This window comes from Haemaphysalis longicornis, unplaced genomic scaffold (genome assembly GCF_048455015.1).
Source record: "Haemaphysalis longicornis isolate Haplotype H1 unplaced genomic scaffold, Haemaphysalis longicornis Haplotype H1 scaffold_2, whole genome shotgun sequence".
Classification (NCBI taxonomy): domain Eukaryota; kingdom Metazoa; phylum Arthropoda; class Arachnida; order Ixodida; family Ixodidae; genus Haemaphysalis; species Haemaphysalis longicornis.
In genome coordinates, this window is record NW_027526295.1 from 38,168,390 (window position 1) to 38,187,596 (window position 19,207).

A 19,207-nucleotide genomic window follows, 5' to 3' on the forward strand; every position below is an offset into this window, starting at 1 on the left:
TTCGGAGAAGAGGCCGAATGGGTGAAAACGAGGATTATTTGTTGATTGGGTTTTGGAGCTGTTTTGCGGAGAATGTCGGGGCGGTTCATCTGGTTAGCTCGTGTAACCGCGTCATCGATCACCTGCTCTGGGTATTTTTGTTTCAAGAGCGCGGTTTTAAGTTCTTTGCAGTTAGAATCAAAATCCGCCTGACTCGTGCAGATTCGCCTAAAACGGTGAGATTGGCTATAAGGTATTGCAGTCTTGCAGTGCAAGAGGCACGCCATATCGGAGATGTTAACGGTTACTATCAGTATTGTTGATTCGAACAAGTTGGTAAGAGTCTTGAAAGTAATCTTTAAACAAATTTGTATATATGCCGCTAAATCCGAACTATGACAATTTGGTAACCATAATACTGTGGTCAATGACATCGAATGCTTTCTTAAGGTCTATAAATAATCCAAGGGCTATATTATTACGATCAATTACTTCGTTTACACAATCTGCAATGTCCTCTAATAATGTAATGGTACTTCTTCCTGTACGAAAGCCAGGTTGTGCTTTGGACAGAAGCTGAAATTCCTCTCAAAAGGACATCATGCGCCTATAAATAGCTTTCTCCAGTATACAGGCCACGCAGGACAATATATCAATGGGACTATAATTTTCGCATTGGTCTTTTTCGCCCTGTTTGAAGGCAGGTATAATGAATAAAATTTTCATTTTTCTGGGAATTTTTTCTGTTTCTAGTATTTTTGAAAAAATGTACACAAGCAATGGTTTCAGCTTTTCTAAATGCAAAACAAGATCTCTAATTCGGATTTTGTCATAATCTGGCATTCTGTTTTGTATGTGTTTCTTGCATATTGTGTACTTGCATCTATACCGTAATTTATCTTGCTGAGAATATTTTGCGTTTCGTTGATTGATATATTTGTGCTTATAACGTGTGTTTCTGTCTGTTTAATGAATAACAGGAGATACCCCCTCAGTCTCTGACTGTGGGACCTCCTTCTGAAACCTTGTATTTTACACATTCTTGTTGTAACAGGAAAACAAATTAAATTCAAATTTCCAGTGTGACAAGTGAGCTGAGCGATAAATACACATATTAGATAGGACGGCGGGGACAGTGGGAACGCTCTCCGAGAACGCGGCTCCTTGGCTCTTGTCGCAGCTCCTAAACGGCGCAGCAGTGCAATTCGGCGGCCTGTCCTGTGCTCCGTTTACTTTTGCGGGAACCTGTACTTAAGGTACAGTATGCTGTTAGAGTTAGCATCAAGAATGAAGAATTCAGGCGAAGGCTTTTCGAAGAGTAACTGAAAAACAAACGGCACCAATATTAAATAACATTTTGAAAGAAATGTGCTAATAAATGTAACAATGTGCTTACCGACGATGTTGTGTAAGCTGAAAAAAAAAAAACGTCTTTGTGGCAAGGAACAATAGGCTCAGTTAAACTTTATGCATTTATCACGATGTCTCACCATAACCGGGAGCATTTCTACGTCACTGCTCGACTTTATTTAAATAGTACCTTCAAGGATTGACTTATCGTTTCTGCTACACGCCATAAATGGTACTTTAGCTTGCAAACAAATTATCAAAATATTTTATCCACATATCAATGCCTAAAGCAGTGCTTTAAGCATGTTTTGATAGTGTTGAAACGATTGAACGTAGATGTTTTATGCTACGATATTCCAAGGGCAAGAAAAACTTACTGGCACAGGTGTACGGAAGACGAATGGCCGGAAATAAAAATATAAGCGTTAAATTAGAAGGTGGTGTTTTAGAAAATACGCTTATTTTTGTGCCAGAATTGTCATACCTATACATTTTCTGTATCCCGGATTATGACAATTACGTCCACAGGGTTCAGGCAAGGGACAGGATGCGCCTGAATGTCTGGATAAACACCCAAAAATTGGGCATAAGTGAAGAAACAGGATACATGGGTTATTTGGCTCAGAATAGCACCTCAAAAAATATTCAAGCAAAATTTGTTTGTTTCCATAAATGATCTCAAGATAGATAGAATTTAGCCCAGGAGGACGTAATCTATTACACTGAAGCCGCGTATGACGAGAACAGTACCAAACGTATAGAAAGCGCGGAAATGCAAACTTGCAAAACGTTTTCTACTTTTCATCCCTTGAAACATTTTTTTTAATTGGTACTTGAGGTCTATGAGAAAAGCAGATGTTAGAGCTTAGTCTGTGTAATGCCCCTTCACGACGCCAGTACGTTGCACGATTGAGGAAATTTGTTCAGTAAGTACAAACTGTGGCAAATTATTTCTCTAAAGCCATATATGTAGGAACATCACTATCGGTGACATCCAATCGTTGATTTGATTGATTGATTGATTGATTGATTGTAGGGTTTAACGCGCCGACGCAACGCAGGCGATGAGGCGCGCCGTAGTGGAGGGCTTCGGATTAATTTTGACCACCTGGGGATCTTTAACGTGCGCCGAAATCTCGTACACACGGGCGTTTTTGCTTTTCGCCTCCATCAGAAAAGCGGCCGCCGCGGCCGGGAATCGAACCCGCGACCTCGTGCTCGACATCCAATCGTACCTTCTCGAAAATTATAAGCCGCTCTGCTCCGATGTCGTCTTGGCCGCGTTTACAAGTTGAATGCACCTCATCATTATCATCATCATCATCATAATCAGCCTACCCAGGTACAACATCCGTAATACTCAAAATAGGTTAAAGCAAATTTTCGTGAAGAATTTTTTTGACATACATTGCCTTCTTTTAATAAAAATCTATGAATGAATAAAACCATTCAAGTTTGGGAATGTACTCGACCATGAAGGTATCATCTTTCTCAACCACAACTGAAGTGCTCTGGTGTGACGAGTACACGATTCTTAGCGGACTGCCTAGACTAAGTACATACAGCATTACCATAATCTGAGTGCAATACGCATGCGTTTTTTTTTTCAACTTTCAACGTGAGCGTCCCATACACATAGCCTATGAGCGGCACAAAGCTTTCTTCCTCCTCCAGGTTTAGCAGTAGGCTGCAGTTGAGGAGGCAAGGGCACTTGATTTCTATAAGTTGAGCAGCGCAGCCTGTTCAAATGATGCCGCCTGAGCTGCAGCAACGCCATGGTTGGTCAGTGCCGATGATCAGGCAAACCTGTTAAAAAAGTGAGGACTTGACAGCGTGAGTTTTTAAACCTTTGCGCGCATAAGGCAAAGAGTATAATATTAAACAGTGTGCCGTTCTAAACATCACGCATTACACATATAAATCAGCACGGGCCTTATGTGTGGCCCGTGTACTTAAAACTACCATTTGATCTATATTTACCTTTTTCACTGGTATAACGAGTGCCACCTCCCGCCCCTGCCATGCAACGTCTTCCGTATGCGTCCCTGCAGCAGCACATGCAGCAAAAAATATTTCGTAACCATCAGAAGTAATCAACAGAGTGCTGCTAAGAAACGGAAGAAAGTTCACTTTAAATAAAAAAATGGTTTTAAATTTACCATGCGAGGTCTCTTGGGACCAAAACAGCTTGCTTGATGCCATGGAGATGGCTGCGTGTTTTTATTCTCTGAGCCTTTGAACTGCTTATATGCACCTGCCGTTCCATGTGCCATCTGCGTAAACAAGTGTTCTTAACATGGTGGTAGACGAGCAATTTTAATAGAAAAAAACACAAATAATAAACGTGTTGACTGCTGCCTGACCCTTCGTAATCAGGGCTATTTCGACAATCTCATCAACATTTTTTATGAACCTGTCGTAATTTTGTTTCTTTTTTCTCAATGTTACCTCCATGTGCAGCTGCCTCACTCTGAGTGGGGAGGTTGCAGTCACCTCCATCATGACGCAGAGGCGTCGCTCACCGCAAATCAGAGTTGTTATAAAATTTTCAAAGGAGCTGATTTCACTGGAGGGCAAAATGTGGCGCTCTTCCTCGACTGAGCAGCTGTCTTAAGGTTGCAGCACACGGGATAAGGAACAGGTCACACATCGGAACGCCTGCAGAGCCGCGGCTAGATCCGCACAATGAAGGGTCGGTGCTGGTAGTGGCCGGCCTGCACCAATGTTTAGACGCTGAGGTTCGCAGTAGCGGGCGTACGATACGGCTGGTGCCTCGGAGGCATCGTGGGTGACCATCCACTAATCAACACTGCGTTAGCAAACAACCCTCCAGTGCGCGAAACAGCTACCGTAGTGATATGCGTGCCGTACTCTGGAAGATCAACAACAAAATCAGACGGCAGGAAATTGCCGCACTTGCTCGCCGGCGCGCACCTCGTCTCGCGGCCCGAACTCTCACTCCCTTCCCCGTGGTCTCAAGCTACACCCTGACACCGTTTCCTGCATTTGCATTATATTATGTTCCCCCTGCGCTTTTAGCTTCTCCCCCTGCGCCCTCATTTCTTTCCCACTTTAGGGGCGAATCACCTGAGGGCCTAGCTTTGTCCGTGGCTAGTCCCTTGGCGTCCGTGTACACAGTGTTGCGCGTGCGCGAGGAGCATTGAATTAGAATGGATTAAATTGAGTTGCATGGGATTGGATTGGATTGAAATTGTATAAACTGTACACACGCAATGTCACTCATTTACGATTTACAGTAAGAACGATTCCCAGTGCTTCACCCACTCGCCATGATTCACTTCGTGGAGATGCGTGAATTTTTCCCATACAGCACAACTCGCGTTAATTAAGCCCTCCGCCAGCACCCGGTTGAGGATCCCGCTGTCGGGGCGCATTGGCGGGCGTGTACGGCCTGCCCGATGCCTGACTGTAGCCGAGCTTCGCGAGTACGGCACGCACATAACGATGCCCGTCTTCGGGCCGCAGCAAGAAGGAGCGGTGAGGCCGCAATACGGACGACGCCTGCGAGGCGCCAGCCTACGATACAAACGTGGGAGTTCTGATAAACAGCCTTAATTTGAAAAAGCTTTTCGATAGACTTCTTCGTGTCGAGCGTAGGTCGAGATGACAGCTTCCTCCATTCACAAGGCACGTCAGCACACGAAACAAACTCGTGCTCATTGATGTAAATGGCCACCGCAGCAGCATTCTTACACCAGCCGCGGCAGCCGGCTTTACAAGTGCAGCTTGCTCCGACATTCTGCCTTGGGTTCACTGAAATTTTGATAAAATGCATCAATGCGTTAGATTGCACTGAACCAAACTTATTTCCATTTATTGTACTCACCTCCAGCCAAACGTCGTAGTCTACACCTTTCATTTGCGCGACGTACTTGCGAAGAACGTCAGGTCCGCTCGCGCTTGCCAACTCTTCCCGAACACCGTAAACATGGTGTGCGGTGAACAGCTGGCAACCACGTTTGACGCTTTTCTTTTTGAAAAACGAGTCAATATTGCCAGTGCCTGTGCAGCCACATTACAGCACGTGTTGCCAGGATCTGCTGGCCATTGCACCGTAACCGGAGCAGCATCACTCTTAGCCAAAAAGGATTAATGGGGCATCGGGGTTAGTTCTTTTGGGGGACTAAATGTGTAGCCACTAGCATTAGTTCTTTTTGGGACTAACGGCAAGGGTACCAGCTGTTAGTCTCCCTACACGTAGTTCCTTGACGGTTCAACTGTTGGTCCACCATAAAGACTAACTATTGGTCCCTTGCAGTTAAACTGTTAGTCTCCCCTGTTAGTCTACTCGAGACCAGCCGTTCGTCCTCTGAGTATCAGTCGTTAATCTTTCCCATTACTCCCCCTAGACCAATTGATGCTTTCAAGACTGAATGTTCATCCCTGCAAATTCTCTCCTCTGGATTAACCGTGGATTCTAAAAGACGATGTGTTGGCCCGTGCAAATACTCCACGTGGAGTGACTGTCGTTCCAGTAGACCGACAATTCAGAAAGCAGGAGTAAACACAAGAGACAAGAAACAGTATTTCTTGACCACTTAAAACATTCACGACAAAGGAAATGTCCCTTTCAAGCTTTTATTCCAATGCTGTGTAAGCAACATACACAACACAAGTAAACCGTACTCCACTGTGAATGTCGGAGTCTCTATTTCGAAGGCCTGTTTGGCAGACCTTGTCAAGGCGATGCGCCCAGCATTGGGCTACTCCGGGTATACATGGCTGCTGTCCTTGGCGCAAGCGTGCTCCACTTGCAAGAGGTACTTGTCCGTTGAGAGGAGACATTTATCCTCCGTGCCGCTGTTGTCAAGGGGCGCATGTCGTCACACTCCTACAAGAAATAAATACGTCAACAAAACGAGTGTTATTTAGGATAACTTTCGTTGTAGGACGCAAAAATGAGAAAAACGCAGTTTCTTGCAGCCGCAACAAGCATACGTAAATATACCCGAAAAGCAAAATCAACGCTTTATGTAGTCCAGCCAAACGTGGCCTGTGAAGTGCACTGAGTGCAACGCTACGGATTAATTAAGACCCTGGTCATGGTCGTTAACATGCAAAACTTAGGCATTGGTGTTTTTCCTACTCCAGCAGAAATGACGGCACTCAAACCAAGAACAGTACCTGGGGACTCATGCTCCCAAACTGAACGCATTGAACCACTGTATCAGAGCAACAGAAAATATAAAGATTGCTCATTATTCGCATGCCGAATCGCTATCATGCTTAGAGGCTTACGTAGCACGAAACAAGGGCCTCTTATCTCCCTTTCATGAGGCATGTAAGGAAAGAGACACTTGCTGTCAGCACCAGCTCTAAATCAACATGTTTGACTTCAAAAATAAAAAAAACAAGAAATATTTATTATTGGAAGAAAACCTCACTTTCTGCTCTTATGGTGCGGGTTTGTAGAACAAATTGATTATTTATTTCTGGCTGTGGTGTCGGTGCCTAATAATGCGTTCAAAAATGTAATAAGAGCCAAATTTTCTCAATGTTTAACAAATTTAAAATGTTTAACAAACAGCCTCGTCCCCTCAGCATGCTGCATGGGGAGTGGCTATGGCTGCACGTTTTTATTTCCTCCTTGCGGACAGTTCACAGTAAGTTCGTACCACTGACGTCCACGTTCGTACGTGCACACAAAAATGCTTTCAAAGGAAAGGGGCAAAAATGTTTGAGGCTGACCACGCTGCGAGCACTTGGCTACCACGAGGGAGAAACAAAAATAAATGAAAGTGAAGGAAGCTTTCGGCCACTGAAGATTAGTCACGCGAGCGTGCCCCTGCTGCTGTGAAATTTTTGTGAAAGGCACGGGTGACGGGTGGTGAGGGAGGCAGGACGAGAATGTTTCGTGCACGAGTTTCCCGAAAGCGAAACTATTTTGGCGGGGGAGGTGTGGGGGGAAGCACTCTACTGCCAGTTTAGTCTCGCCGTGGCGGCCACTAGGAGGAACTGTACTGGAAAAGGAGCCATTAGATCACACTGTATTCTGGAAAAAAAAACTCGCCGTGAGGTACAGAAAGATACTACGGTTCTGTTACGGGCTTTTATTACGGCGATCAGACCGCGCCTTCCAGGAGAACTTCAGTTTGCCGTTCTGCTGTTCGCCGGCAGATTACAAGTTTGGGTTCCGCAAAATATGGAGAGAAATGCCCTATTCAGTAAATTTACGTCAGATTTTAACCGCTATTGTCTAGTTTTATTCTAGACGTAGTGGCGGTTACAAGGGTGCAACTATTTTTGTCCTACTCAGCCTCAGAGTGTAGCATCCCTTGCAGATCCGGCGTTTTCCCATACTTTTAGATGCGACGCTCAGAGCATCTCTTGTCGGCGGCCCTGTCCTTCCTGCGTGCGTCCGTTGTTGCCCGCGTGCGTCCGTTGTTGTCCGCGTGCGTCCGTTGTTGTCCGCAGCTACTCTCCGATAGTGAACACTCTCTCGCGAGGGGCATTGTATTGGATTCGATTGGATTGGTTTGGCTTGGCTTGGCTTGGCTTGGATTGACTTGGATTGGATTTGGATTGGATTAAAGTGGATTGTGTAGGATTGTGTTGCGTCATAGCCGGGGTAGACGCACGGGCGCCGGCGCGTGCCCAGGTGAGAGCGTGTGCGGCCCAGCGCGCTCTCACTCCGCCGCTCGGCGGCGCTGCGCGTGCTGCTGCGCATGTGCAGTACTCTGTCTCTCGGCGGTCTCCTCTCCTTCGGGCGCGCTGCGCATATAACCAGTGTGCCGCTCTCCGCCGGCCTTTCGGCCGACGGTTGCTCTCAGCTTGCGCTTGAACCCCCCTCAGCGTCGCATCACACCAGGGTTCCCACAAGGGGACGGCGGCGTAATTTTTTTTTCTCATTTTTCTGCTTAAAATATCCCGTTTTCATTTAAACTTTAATATTTCTGCGCGTAATTCTCGTATCCTAACAGCACCATGTTGTATTTTAGTGTTCATATGTTTTCCTGAAAAGTTAGAGCCCTTCAAGAATCTCTACCATGTGTTAACCACGCTTCACGACATTTCTGGCTATAGATTTATTTAAACTGCGATTTCAAAAGAAGCAAAAGTTAGCGGTAAGGTTCCTTTTTGTACGCTGCTCCTACTGGGGCGGTTATTTATGCGGTTAGGGCGCTCGTTTGAAGAAAATTGCGTTTTTACTGTTTTAGGGTTAAGTAAAAAAATTAGGTAAATATTGACGTAAACAAATAAAAATTAGGTCGCCGTCAACAGTAGCGCACAGCGAATCGACTGGCGTTGGTTTAAAAAAAAAACGGACACTCTGACGCTAAGGTAGAAGCTCACGAACTTCAAAAAAAAGGGCGAATGGGGAAAAGCCGCCGCCTCCGCAGTTCACCTTTAACACGCCCGTCCCCGCTGGCTGCCGAACAAGTAGAAACAAGTCGGAGGGACCCCGCCAGGGGGAGCAACAGCAACGTTGCGAGAGCAAAGGGTGCTCCCGCACCCTTTGGTGCGTCTTTAGGTAATTAAATGTTCTTCGCGAGGCGTAAGGGCTGTAGTTCGTCTTAATTTCGCCTATTTTGGCAAAGAGTGATGGCAGGCGCGAATAACATCCGAAAATGGCCGGAGTGCTCGGAGGGGGTGTTAGCGGTTAGTCGCCGGTGTCGCCACAATACCAGCGCACGGAGGCTATAAAGTGCGCAAAGCGCAAATATGTCGTCGAGCCACTGATCCACGCTGCCACTGACAAATTTTGACTGAAAGCCTGTGGAAACGAAGGGTTCCCAGGCCTAACAGGAACACGTTCTCTGCGTCCGCTTTTTCTTGCCCCGTTTCTCCGTATTGCGGTGTCACCAGCTCTCGCGCGACAGCTTTCTGTGGACGGCGACATCCCCGACCTCCTTCCAACTTTGTCCTTTGTGCATGTCTTGTTTCTAACCCGACTGAGTGTTTTTTTGCGATTTTATTCCTTCCTGCAGAAAGGATGCAACCACCCTTACCCCATCCAGAGCGGAGAGAGTTCGCGAGCAGTTTTATTTTGCTGTCCTCTTGGAGTGAACAGGGCATCTGATACAGCTACGGTTGCGGGCGGAATCAAACAACGCCGGTAGGAGTAGAGAAGCTTTTTAACTCTTGAATCACGCCATACATTTATTAGAGTGATCCTTTTAAAGGGCATGACATACCCCAAGAGGCCAAAGGCGCCTTCTCCCATATCCATTGCGGCTTTGGAAGTAGTGTCAACTATGCTGCTCACAGACGCTTTACACGACCTCGCTGTTTCTGTCGATATCCACACACAAACTGACCTAATATGCAACTTTTTAAATAGTTCAACTCCTTACGCCTATAGCAAACGAATCACAAAACTAGAAAGCACATTCGGAAACGGAAATTAAACTACTTGGATTGAAGACTTCCTATATGACCATTCGCCATCTGTAATCTCTAAACACGTGCCATCAGAGAGCAAACGTGTCACGCCAGGGGTCCCCCAAGGCTCCGTTCTTTGTCCACTTCATTTCCTTATGTTTATTATTGACATCACGGCAAATTCTTTATGTAACATCAAATTTTTCGCTGCGGATTGTATTACCTACCAGGAAATAAGCAGTCCTAGAGACCATCTCGCACTTGCTCATTCTTAAAATTAGCTTGCCATCTGGTGCAACAAATTTTAAATGACTATTAATCTGAAGAAAAGAATGGATATGACAGAAACAAGGAAAAACGAACACACAGACGTCTCCTTCCACATCAGTGGCACGCAACTGGCCGATGTAAATGAACACAAATATGTGGTAATTCTAACATCTGATGTCGAATGAGACCCGCGTATCGGAAGCATTACATCTGCTGCCTTGAACAACTTGTTTTAGATTACAAGATGTCTGCGGCTTGCGTTTCAATCAAATAAAGTCATAGCTTACAGCACATACATGAAGCCAGTACTAGAATACGCCAACACCGTATGGTTCCTGTATACAATAGGTCGGCGTACTCACTCGTGAGTATACTCATTTGTACTCAAACTGACGAGTGAATATGATGATGAGAGAGTGCACACCCAGACTGAAAGAGTGAGTACGATGACGAGTCAGTACAGTGGTAAGTCCACTACTCGTGAGTTTAGTACTCATGTGACACTACTCATTAGTATGAGTACTCACGAGTATGATTACTCATGAGTACCCAGTACTCACGAGTACTACTCGTGAGTATACAGTACTCATGAGTACAATACTCATGAATAATGTATTTTCGAGTGCTTGCACTCGTGAGTTCAGTACTGTAAACAAGTTCTTTCACGAACTTGAGTCTGGACGCGCGTCTACGAGTCGCAAACAATTGGCGGTGCCGCTGTGCAGCTTACCTCTGAAGGATGGTAAAATCAGACAACGAAAACTGCTCCTCCCTCCTTTCCCTGCCCTATTTGGCGCTGTTAGTGTTTTTCGGCGGTCGCTTGCTCATGGGTCGTGGTGAAAAGAGAAAAACGAGGAGGTGGGGTCCCTGGGGGAAGTGCAGCAGAAGTAACTCTGTTTCTACGGCACGTGTTGATTGGCGCAGTTAATACTGTTTACAAATACGCGGCCTGGGAACACGTAGCTGTGCCGCTACGCTTACTCCGTTCAAGTTGCTTGACGGGAGGCGGTGGTGGCTGCTAGAAATGCAGGCACTACGCGCACCGAAGTCGCTCTTTTCTGGTCGTCCGCAGTTTTCGTGGAGGCATGTCACTTTCTGAACCCGTTTTGTGAGCCGAACCGTTCATTTCAACAGTCGCAGTTAATTTACGTGATTCGCGGCAAATCGACTGCATGGTTTGTGTCGCCGAAATTGTCTGCACCATACCGCGGTGCGCATTCAAGCGATAATTTGGCCGATGTACGTGCGCCCATGAAGTTTTATTAGGCTCCCATTTTGAAACTTCTTGCTGAGGTTCGGTGGGACTAAGGTTTCGTGCAGTGCCATTTACAAGTGAGCATATAACCCCACCGTGCAGGCGCGGCGGGGTAATTTTCCCCTGCATTGGAAATAAAATATCCGAGTACACCGAAGCGCGTTTGTGGGATGTTATTCGAACATCATAATGCCCAGTTGAACGCGTGCGACGCCTTGTTTCACCTCGCATATTTTGTTGAAGAGCTCTGGCATCTTGCGGCTGGAGGAGCCTTTTGTTTTCGAATGGCTTTGCTTTCTAATGGGAACCCAATGCGTTGCTTCTCGTCTTTGCCACCGTGTATTAAGGAAGTTGATGACGATGGTGAATTTCGGTGGTTGTTCGTCCCCTACCTTCATCTGCTCTTCACTGTCGGTGCGACCACCCCTCGCTAGCAACTACGGCCGAGTTTAAGCTCGCACTGTGGAATGCCTCGCGAAAGGGCCGTTTTTATGTAATGAAAGGCAACGCCAGACGTTGGGGTTTTATGTTAATCACCCGCATTGGAACGTCTCGTAAAACATGTTGCTTCCCCATAACGACGCCACAGCCCTTTTTGAACGATATCTGTCAGCTTCGTCAGCGCTACTCGAGACAAGAGCTACAGATTTCCAGTGTGCAACCAACGCACCAACACGGCAATAAAGCGACGTCAGTGCAACCAATCACATCTCCGAAAAACGCGTCTGCAAACTTTGTTTTCGAGTTCACAAAGCACGGGAGAGCAGTTTGACAGTGTATTAACGGCTACAAAGCACAGCAGCAACTGGGTGCACTGCGACTTCGAGCGGTATGCGCCCCACGACCCATTGCCCCAACACACACATACATTTTTGGGACTGGGCCATGCCAGCTCAGTCACCACTGTTGCGACGTTGCCCTGCTCAGTCGGCTATCGAAACGGCGCAGAGTAGAGCTACGAAATAGTCGAGTCGCTGGTGATTTGAAGCTGTATTTATATACAACATATACAAAGGTCGCAAGAGCGTTACATGGCTCGGACAAAAGCGAAAACACTTCTTAACTGAGTGCCTCGTATGAGATGCCGCTGCACCACCACTACTTCCGGGCTGGTGTTATACGCTCGGGGTTCCGTTGCAGCCTCCTGTAGTTCAATCCCTCCAATCGGAACTATCACTGGCCAAAGTTTGAATCTGGCGAATGGAGGCGAAGCGGTTGCATCAGCCGAGCCGCCCAGACAGGGAAAGCGAAGGCGAATCAGCGGCGGCGTCTCTAGGCGCTACTTGCTGCGTGTCTGCTGGAGGTCGTTTTTCCCAGGCATGATTTGGTCCAGCCGTCGCGATGGGAAAGTGAGAGCAGAGTCAGCGGCGCCTTTCCCGCCGCTGGCGCTTTGACCCAGGCGCGAATCAACTCCGCCGCCGGTACGTCACCAGGTGCAGCGAATTTGTGTCGGGCGTGCTGGCACAACACACACACGCATACAAAAATGAATGGTAAAAGTCACACCCGTGTAGGTTCTGCCCTGGCTCTTAACGGAAATAAACATCACGACGCGTAACGCCCCGTTCCCGTGGTGGGACGTCCCTCTTGGGCTTTTCGCGCTAGCCGGTTTTTGTTTTTGTGTTTTTCTCTTATTTTGCGGTCTGACAGCGGCGGCGAGAGGTACGGTTGCGCCATGTTCGCAGCATGCGGAACAGTTGCGGCAGCGTCTCTTTGCAGCTAATTTTGAAGTAGATAGTCTTTATTTCGCTACTCGACCACCACAATTTTCGCCTGTTTGTCTGCCTATCGGTCTGTCTGTCTGTTTGTCGGTCTGTGTCTGTCATAAAGATAATTTGTTATTGGAACGTATATCCCGCCCCGCTGTATACATGGCAGCTTCCTGCCCCGTACGTTTTTCTTGCAGTACTTGCAGCGACAGGTCACGTTGCAAAAATCCTTCTAGTGCCGATGTAATCATAGTGGTCCTTCACGCTATATGGCATACTAAAACAATGCACTATCACTAGTTCGTCCGCTGAGTGCGTGCTGCAGGCAGCCATAGCAGGGCTTACAAACAATCGTCAGAGCAACACTTTTTTCTGACCTGAACAGCCCGTATCCGCATACTGCGCATACCTCGAATTTTGGGCCTTTTATAGCGTGCTGACGGCTCTTTGCTGGTTTTTGTTACAACTCCTCCTCGGAAAAATTGTTCCGTCTCCTCCTCGTGCACAAAAGAACAACACGAAATAGAACTCAAGACCGCGTTAATCGTACGATCACTCATATATTTTTGGCTTCAATGATTTCATTTAATGGCGGTGGTCATGTTCAACAGGGTGTCAGAGGAGTAATTTTGAAGTCGCAGAAAGAGTGCTCTCCAATGTGTCACTCGGAAGGAATACTTGCCTTGCAGGTGTTGCTAAGAGCTACCGAGGATGATGCAACATTGCCTGATGCAACATTGCGTGAGCTGTACGACTTCGCAAGATGCAACATTGCGTTATTCGTAACTGGGGCTATTGGTCGGATGTAGCCGATACGGGCGACGAAACATCGTGTCCTACCATTATATATTCCCTACGGCGTGCATCAGGCTTGCTTTGAACTCACAAGACCGATGAAAACCTATTTTCACTAATAAAGAAATTTTCTACACGATATTGAAATCAAATAAAAACAATGACCATCGCAGAAAGACCACAGTCTGACGAAAGTTGAGCGACACGATTTGCATCGAAAGCACTAAAATTAATGGCAACTTTGGTACCCTGTTCAAGGCTACCGTTGTCTAAATAAGCATTGGTGTTGTTTATTTACACTGCCCCAAAGGGTAAGGGTGATATTCGTAACAATGATATTTAAAGATGATAACGATGATATCTGTGTAACGATGATATTTACCACCTTGCACAATTGCCCATATTAGTAGAACCATTGTTGAATACGATCAAATGTTAGTGCAGATTATGTACAAGGAAATACAGGTGATTACAGATTGAGTAGAAGTGAGTATACTGTCAGTAAGCTCCGAGGATTCGGAAAATTTCTGTGCACCAAGAAACGATAAGCCACGAGAAAAGCTGCCGCCGAAAAATACCCAGAAAACCGCAGTATACGGCCACGGCAGCACCGCGAAGTCCCGATTCCCACAAGTGCACGACGCGCCCCAGACTCCTTTGCTTCGTTACTGAGAACACGACGAGACACCAGACGCAACGCGAGTGCTTACGTTCCGTTCTGCTCTCTCCCATGTACGCGCCTTCGCGTCCTGCGTCGCCCTACGACAGTACACAGTGCAAGACGTTTTGTTTCCGTGCTCCTTTGCCCTGATGTATATATAACTTCACTATTTCTGATTAGTTAAACACCTAATTTTTTTTCCTGTTTAGCCTTTCGTTCGAGCCACGACCTAGCCAACATGGCGCAGTCGACAGCATCGTGATTTCAGTCCACGGGAGGACGAACGGAAGAGCAGACGAACGACGCGGACGAACCGCACCACGACTACGACAGTGCGTCACGCAGACGTGGGCACCGACGGACCCCACGTAAAAGGTGGCCGACACGCTGCTTACTTCAACGGAACGCTAGGTCCTATGTTCAACGAGGAAACAGCAGTTCGTGAGCGCACAACGATTACGAGGGCTGCACTGCTCTTGCCGTAAGGATGACATGGTATCGCATCCTCTAGTGGACAACGAGCAAGGTCGCTAGCTCTCCAAACAAAACAATGGGTCAATTACACTTCAGGCTGCTTACGATGACAATTGGAAGAGGAACTGGCAAGCGGCGCCGTTTGTGAGGGGGGTGCTGCGTGAAGAACGAGAAAGTTTTCTTATACAACTGGCGAGAGTTCGCCACACTTTTGCCACAGTGCCTGAACTGCGCAAGATCCGGACTCAGGCAGCATGCACGACGGCACGCACACGAACGAGATTACGTATGCAAAACTCTGATTGCCTACTCACCGGACCTCTCCCAGGTAATGGCGAGATCACGAACATACGCTGCCCTGATACCGGACCAATCGACCAGCTACATCACCCGTGCGCAGGTCACTCCAGCAACGAGCAACGAGGCGCGCAACGTACGCAGCTGGCACGAAGCAGAAAGCACTAGGTGCCTGGCACCCGCTCTTCCGGTCCAGACGTACACGAAGGAAACGCTGAAAGCGCGGAACTCAACGGGGCCAGAACGTGCATTGCCCGCACGTCCTGTCCCGGCCCCGCTCCGCTCAAGCAACGACATCGCTTCCGGATTGGTGGATACGCCACGACGAGCAAGACGCACGGCGCACGGAACGCACCATACCTGGTGAATGACCCGACACCAATGTTAGTGGAGTTTCCTAGGAAAAACTAGACGCACAGCGCACGAAACGCACCAAAGGTGACGAACAACTTCCAACTTGTACCGGTGGAGTCGACCACGGCGGACGACATGCAAAGCGCACGGAACGCGACCCAGCCAGCACACACGCAGGAAACCGCTATTTACGACATACTCGCTCCCGGTGCAGCTATCCGGACTTGGCCAGCGAATGTCACAAACGCCGAAAGCAGCTTTTCCACCAGCAACAAACACCCCACTGCACGCCATATAACCCTACCGGAACGTACGAGCTCTCCGGCACCTGTTGCTCCAACCCGAGTCCAGCGAACGAACGACATTACACTCGTGCACGTAGGTCCGTGAACGAGCAACGACACGGCCAGCGCTGGCGGAACGTCCTAGCCGGAACTTGCAAGATTACCGGCACCCGCTGCTCTGTTCGAGACTCGCACGACAAACCCCATTTTATACAAGAAGACGCAACCGCGAGCAAGCAGACTCGGGACGAACGTAACTCTTTCGAGCCTGCTTGTACGTTAGAGATACCGATTTTAGCGTTCTCGAAACAACGGGCAAAAGAGGAGAGCTAGAGCGACGACACGGACACATGAAGAACGTCAACAAATGAGCCCGAGTCAGACGAAAGCACAGAACTCCCTACCGATCAAATGACGCTTACGACGCCAAGGAATGTGGGCCGAACGAACGAGACGAACTACGCCCGCTTCCCCATTACAACGGTTACACTTTGGAAGCAACCACGGTGAAAGCGCGCACGGAACCGCAACGAATTGACCGATCCGCCACGCCACCCTACGACAACACCACGCCACCGCACGGCAGCAAACGAAAAGACAACCGGCTCCCGCACCATACGCAATGCATACCTCAATTGAATCAACGTCCTCAACGTGCCGAAATATGCAATCCGCGCCCACCGCAGCTCACCAGCAGACATGGTTTCGACGCTCCCACATGCGTCAAGCACAGAACGAGCTACAGGAACACGGTCGCCGACGGAAGCAACGCGGCTAACGCAACGACGTAAACGCTGTCAAGTTCAGGTCCGACGAGGTGAATACCACGGCCCGCACATTAAAAACCAAGCTCATCTGATATTCACCGAACACCATCGAGACAAATGCCCTGTAACGAAGTTTCTGGTATCCGGAACCACGAAAAACCAGCGCCAGCATCAAACAACTGAGAGAAAGCAGATAGTGATCTCTAAATGAATGGACGTCAATATACGCGGACACTTAATTGTGCCTGGGGGCATTGAGTATTGGTTTGAGTATTCGTGAGTAATACAAATTCCGTACTCATGAATACAGATTTAGCACTCATGAGTACTCATGAGTACAGATTGAGTACTCATGAGTACAGATTGAGTACGAATACTCGTAAGGACAAATGAGTTTGAGCACAAGTGAGTACGCTTTCAAAGTAGTATGTGATGAGTGAGTATGAGTCATTTTGAGAATAGACGAACTTTTTGAGTATGAGTGATTGAATACAGGTTTAATGAAAAAAATTGTGATTGGGTTTCAGTGAGTTTTTTGTGTTTTTTCCGACCTATGCTGTGTACTGCCCCTAATATTAAAAAAGCTGGAAAGGGTGCAGAGGCAAGCTGTCAGGTTCATCTCGAATAAGTATGTGCGTACCGACTCAATAACTAATATGTGATGGGATTGTGGTCTTTGTACACTTGAAATAATAACCAAACAAGCGGGAATAAAATGCCTTATTGAACTCTTGCTTATTCATTAAAAAACCGGCACATACAACTACATCCGCCTTCGTGAAACCCCAGCAAACAAAACAAAAGCACCCGCGCACTTTATTCTGATATTCCTGTCATAACAACGCCTTTTTGTGGTCATTGTTTTAGCGTGCCATTCGGTAGTCGAACCGCTTTAAGCCCACCTATTATTAACACGGGTTGATTATCTTTTTTTTAAGAATCCTTAATATTGTTTCCTAACAGGAAAACAACACAAAGTTGGAAAGCTTTTCAGCCAGTCCGCATTGAAGTTACGCTGCAGTACGCTGCACAGGGATGAGCACCTTAGGCCTTTGTATGCCTGCATTGCGTGTTGCAAAGTATGCTTTTTGCGGCGACTCTTGACTGTTATTTCTTGCTTTATTCCTGATTCCTGTAAAAATGTGTTTCTGTTGTAATTTTGATTTTGCATACCGTGCTGTACACGCGTGATTGATCTTTGCTGCTTCGATGTAAACAAAACGCTACATTCACACAAGTACACTTCCCAGTTCCGTTCCGTCAAAATTTTGTTAAAATATCAGTCGAGAACTTTCCTTTTCTTGTCGACACTAAACACCTAGATGTGTCACCAAACCAGCACCTTTCTTTTTATGGGTCTTATAATGTTTATTTACGACTATAATGTTATCTAACAAAATATTCTTACTGTTATCGTATATGTATACTCATATATGCCCATCTGTTCTGGTGTCAAAAGGGACTAGCAGTATTTCAAAAAGATCAATAAGTAAACCTTCATACTACTACATTCATTTAACGTGGAGCTGCGGTTGCCGTCTGAAGATAGATAAAAGACAAATGTTAAACATGAGCGGGGCACATTGAACAGTTGCTGCCGTTTTCCTAGAAAAGCGATACACAACCATATAGAATAGACATACCACTACTCACGAGTGGCCAACGTTTTATAAAAAAATGGGGCCCGCACTCTGAATCCCTCATGCCTACTCTCACAACTGCCCCTGGACTGACAAAGCAAGTAGGTGGCCAAGAACCCACTGACGGCATTACACTACCGCGGCTGTCATATCGCAACCAATGGCGGCATTAGCATTCTTTTACGCAACTAAAGAGGGAGGCAGAAGAATGTTTTACCAATGTCGAAATAACCAAGGAATGTCTATATTTTAAACAGAAACGAATCAAAGTGTCTCGTAGTAAAAATAAAACTAAGTGTAAAGCGCCTAATTACACTAAGTTGTAATTTACTTCTCAGATTTTTCGCGGTTTAGTCACAACCGCATTGTGTGTGGAGCAAATGAGTGATGGCATCATGCGGCCAAGATTAAAAAAACACCCCAAAATATTTCAGGACGTCATTATCGGGAACCCTCTTGCAAGACTCCTCGGAGTGATTCTGCGGAGAGATGCTAGAATTGTTCTCACAGACGCCAAAGTAGATATTTGACGCATTGGCTCCCATTGTAAAACGCCTTACTCAAGGAACAGCACAAGCTGAATATGATGGTTTAAGACTGATGCAGGTACTGGTTATGAGCCAGATATTGAAGAGCCCTCCGTAACAAAAAACTTCCCCTTACCGAATAAAACCAAATAAACGCGTTCACGGGAACAGTTAGTGAGGCCACCCCCATACTACCTATTATTATGGCTGACGAAAGGGTAGTCAAATTTGGTCTGATAACACGTTTGAATACAACAAGAAAGCCACTATCCTAGCGCAAAGTAACAAAAATGGGGACAGGAATCCTATCCAAGATAGGCAACACCCCACTATCGTTGAGAGATACTGGACTCCATAATAACATAATATGGATCCAAACACTACTACGCATACACACCCTTCCCAACGTACATCATTGGATACCAACCTACGAAGGACTATTGAGAAGCCCGGATCAAATTCCTTCGATTACATTACCGAAACCATGCAAGCACAGTATACA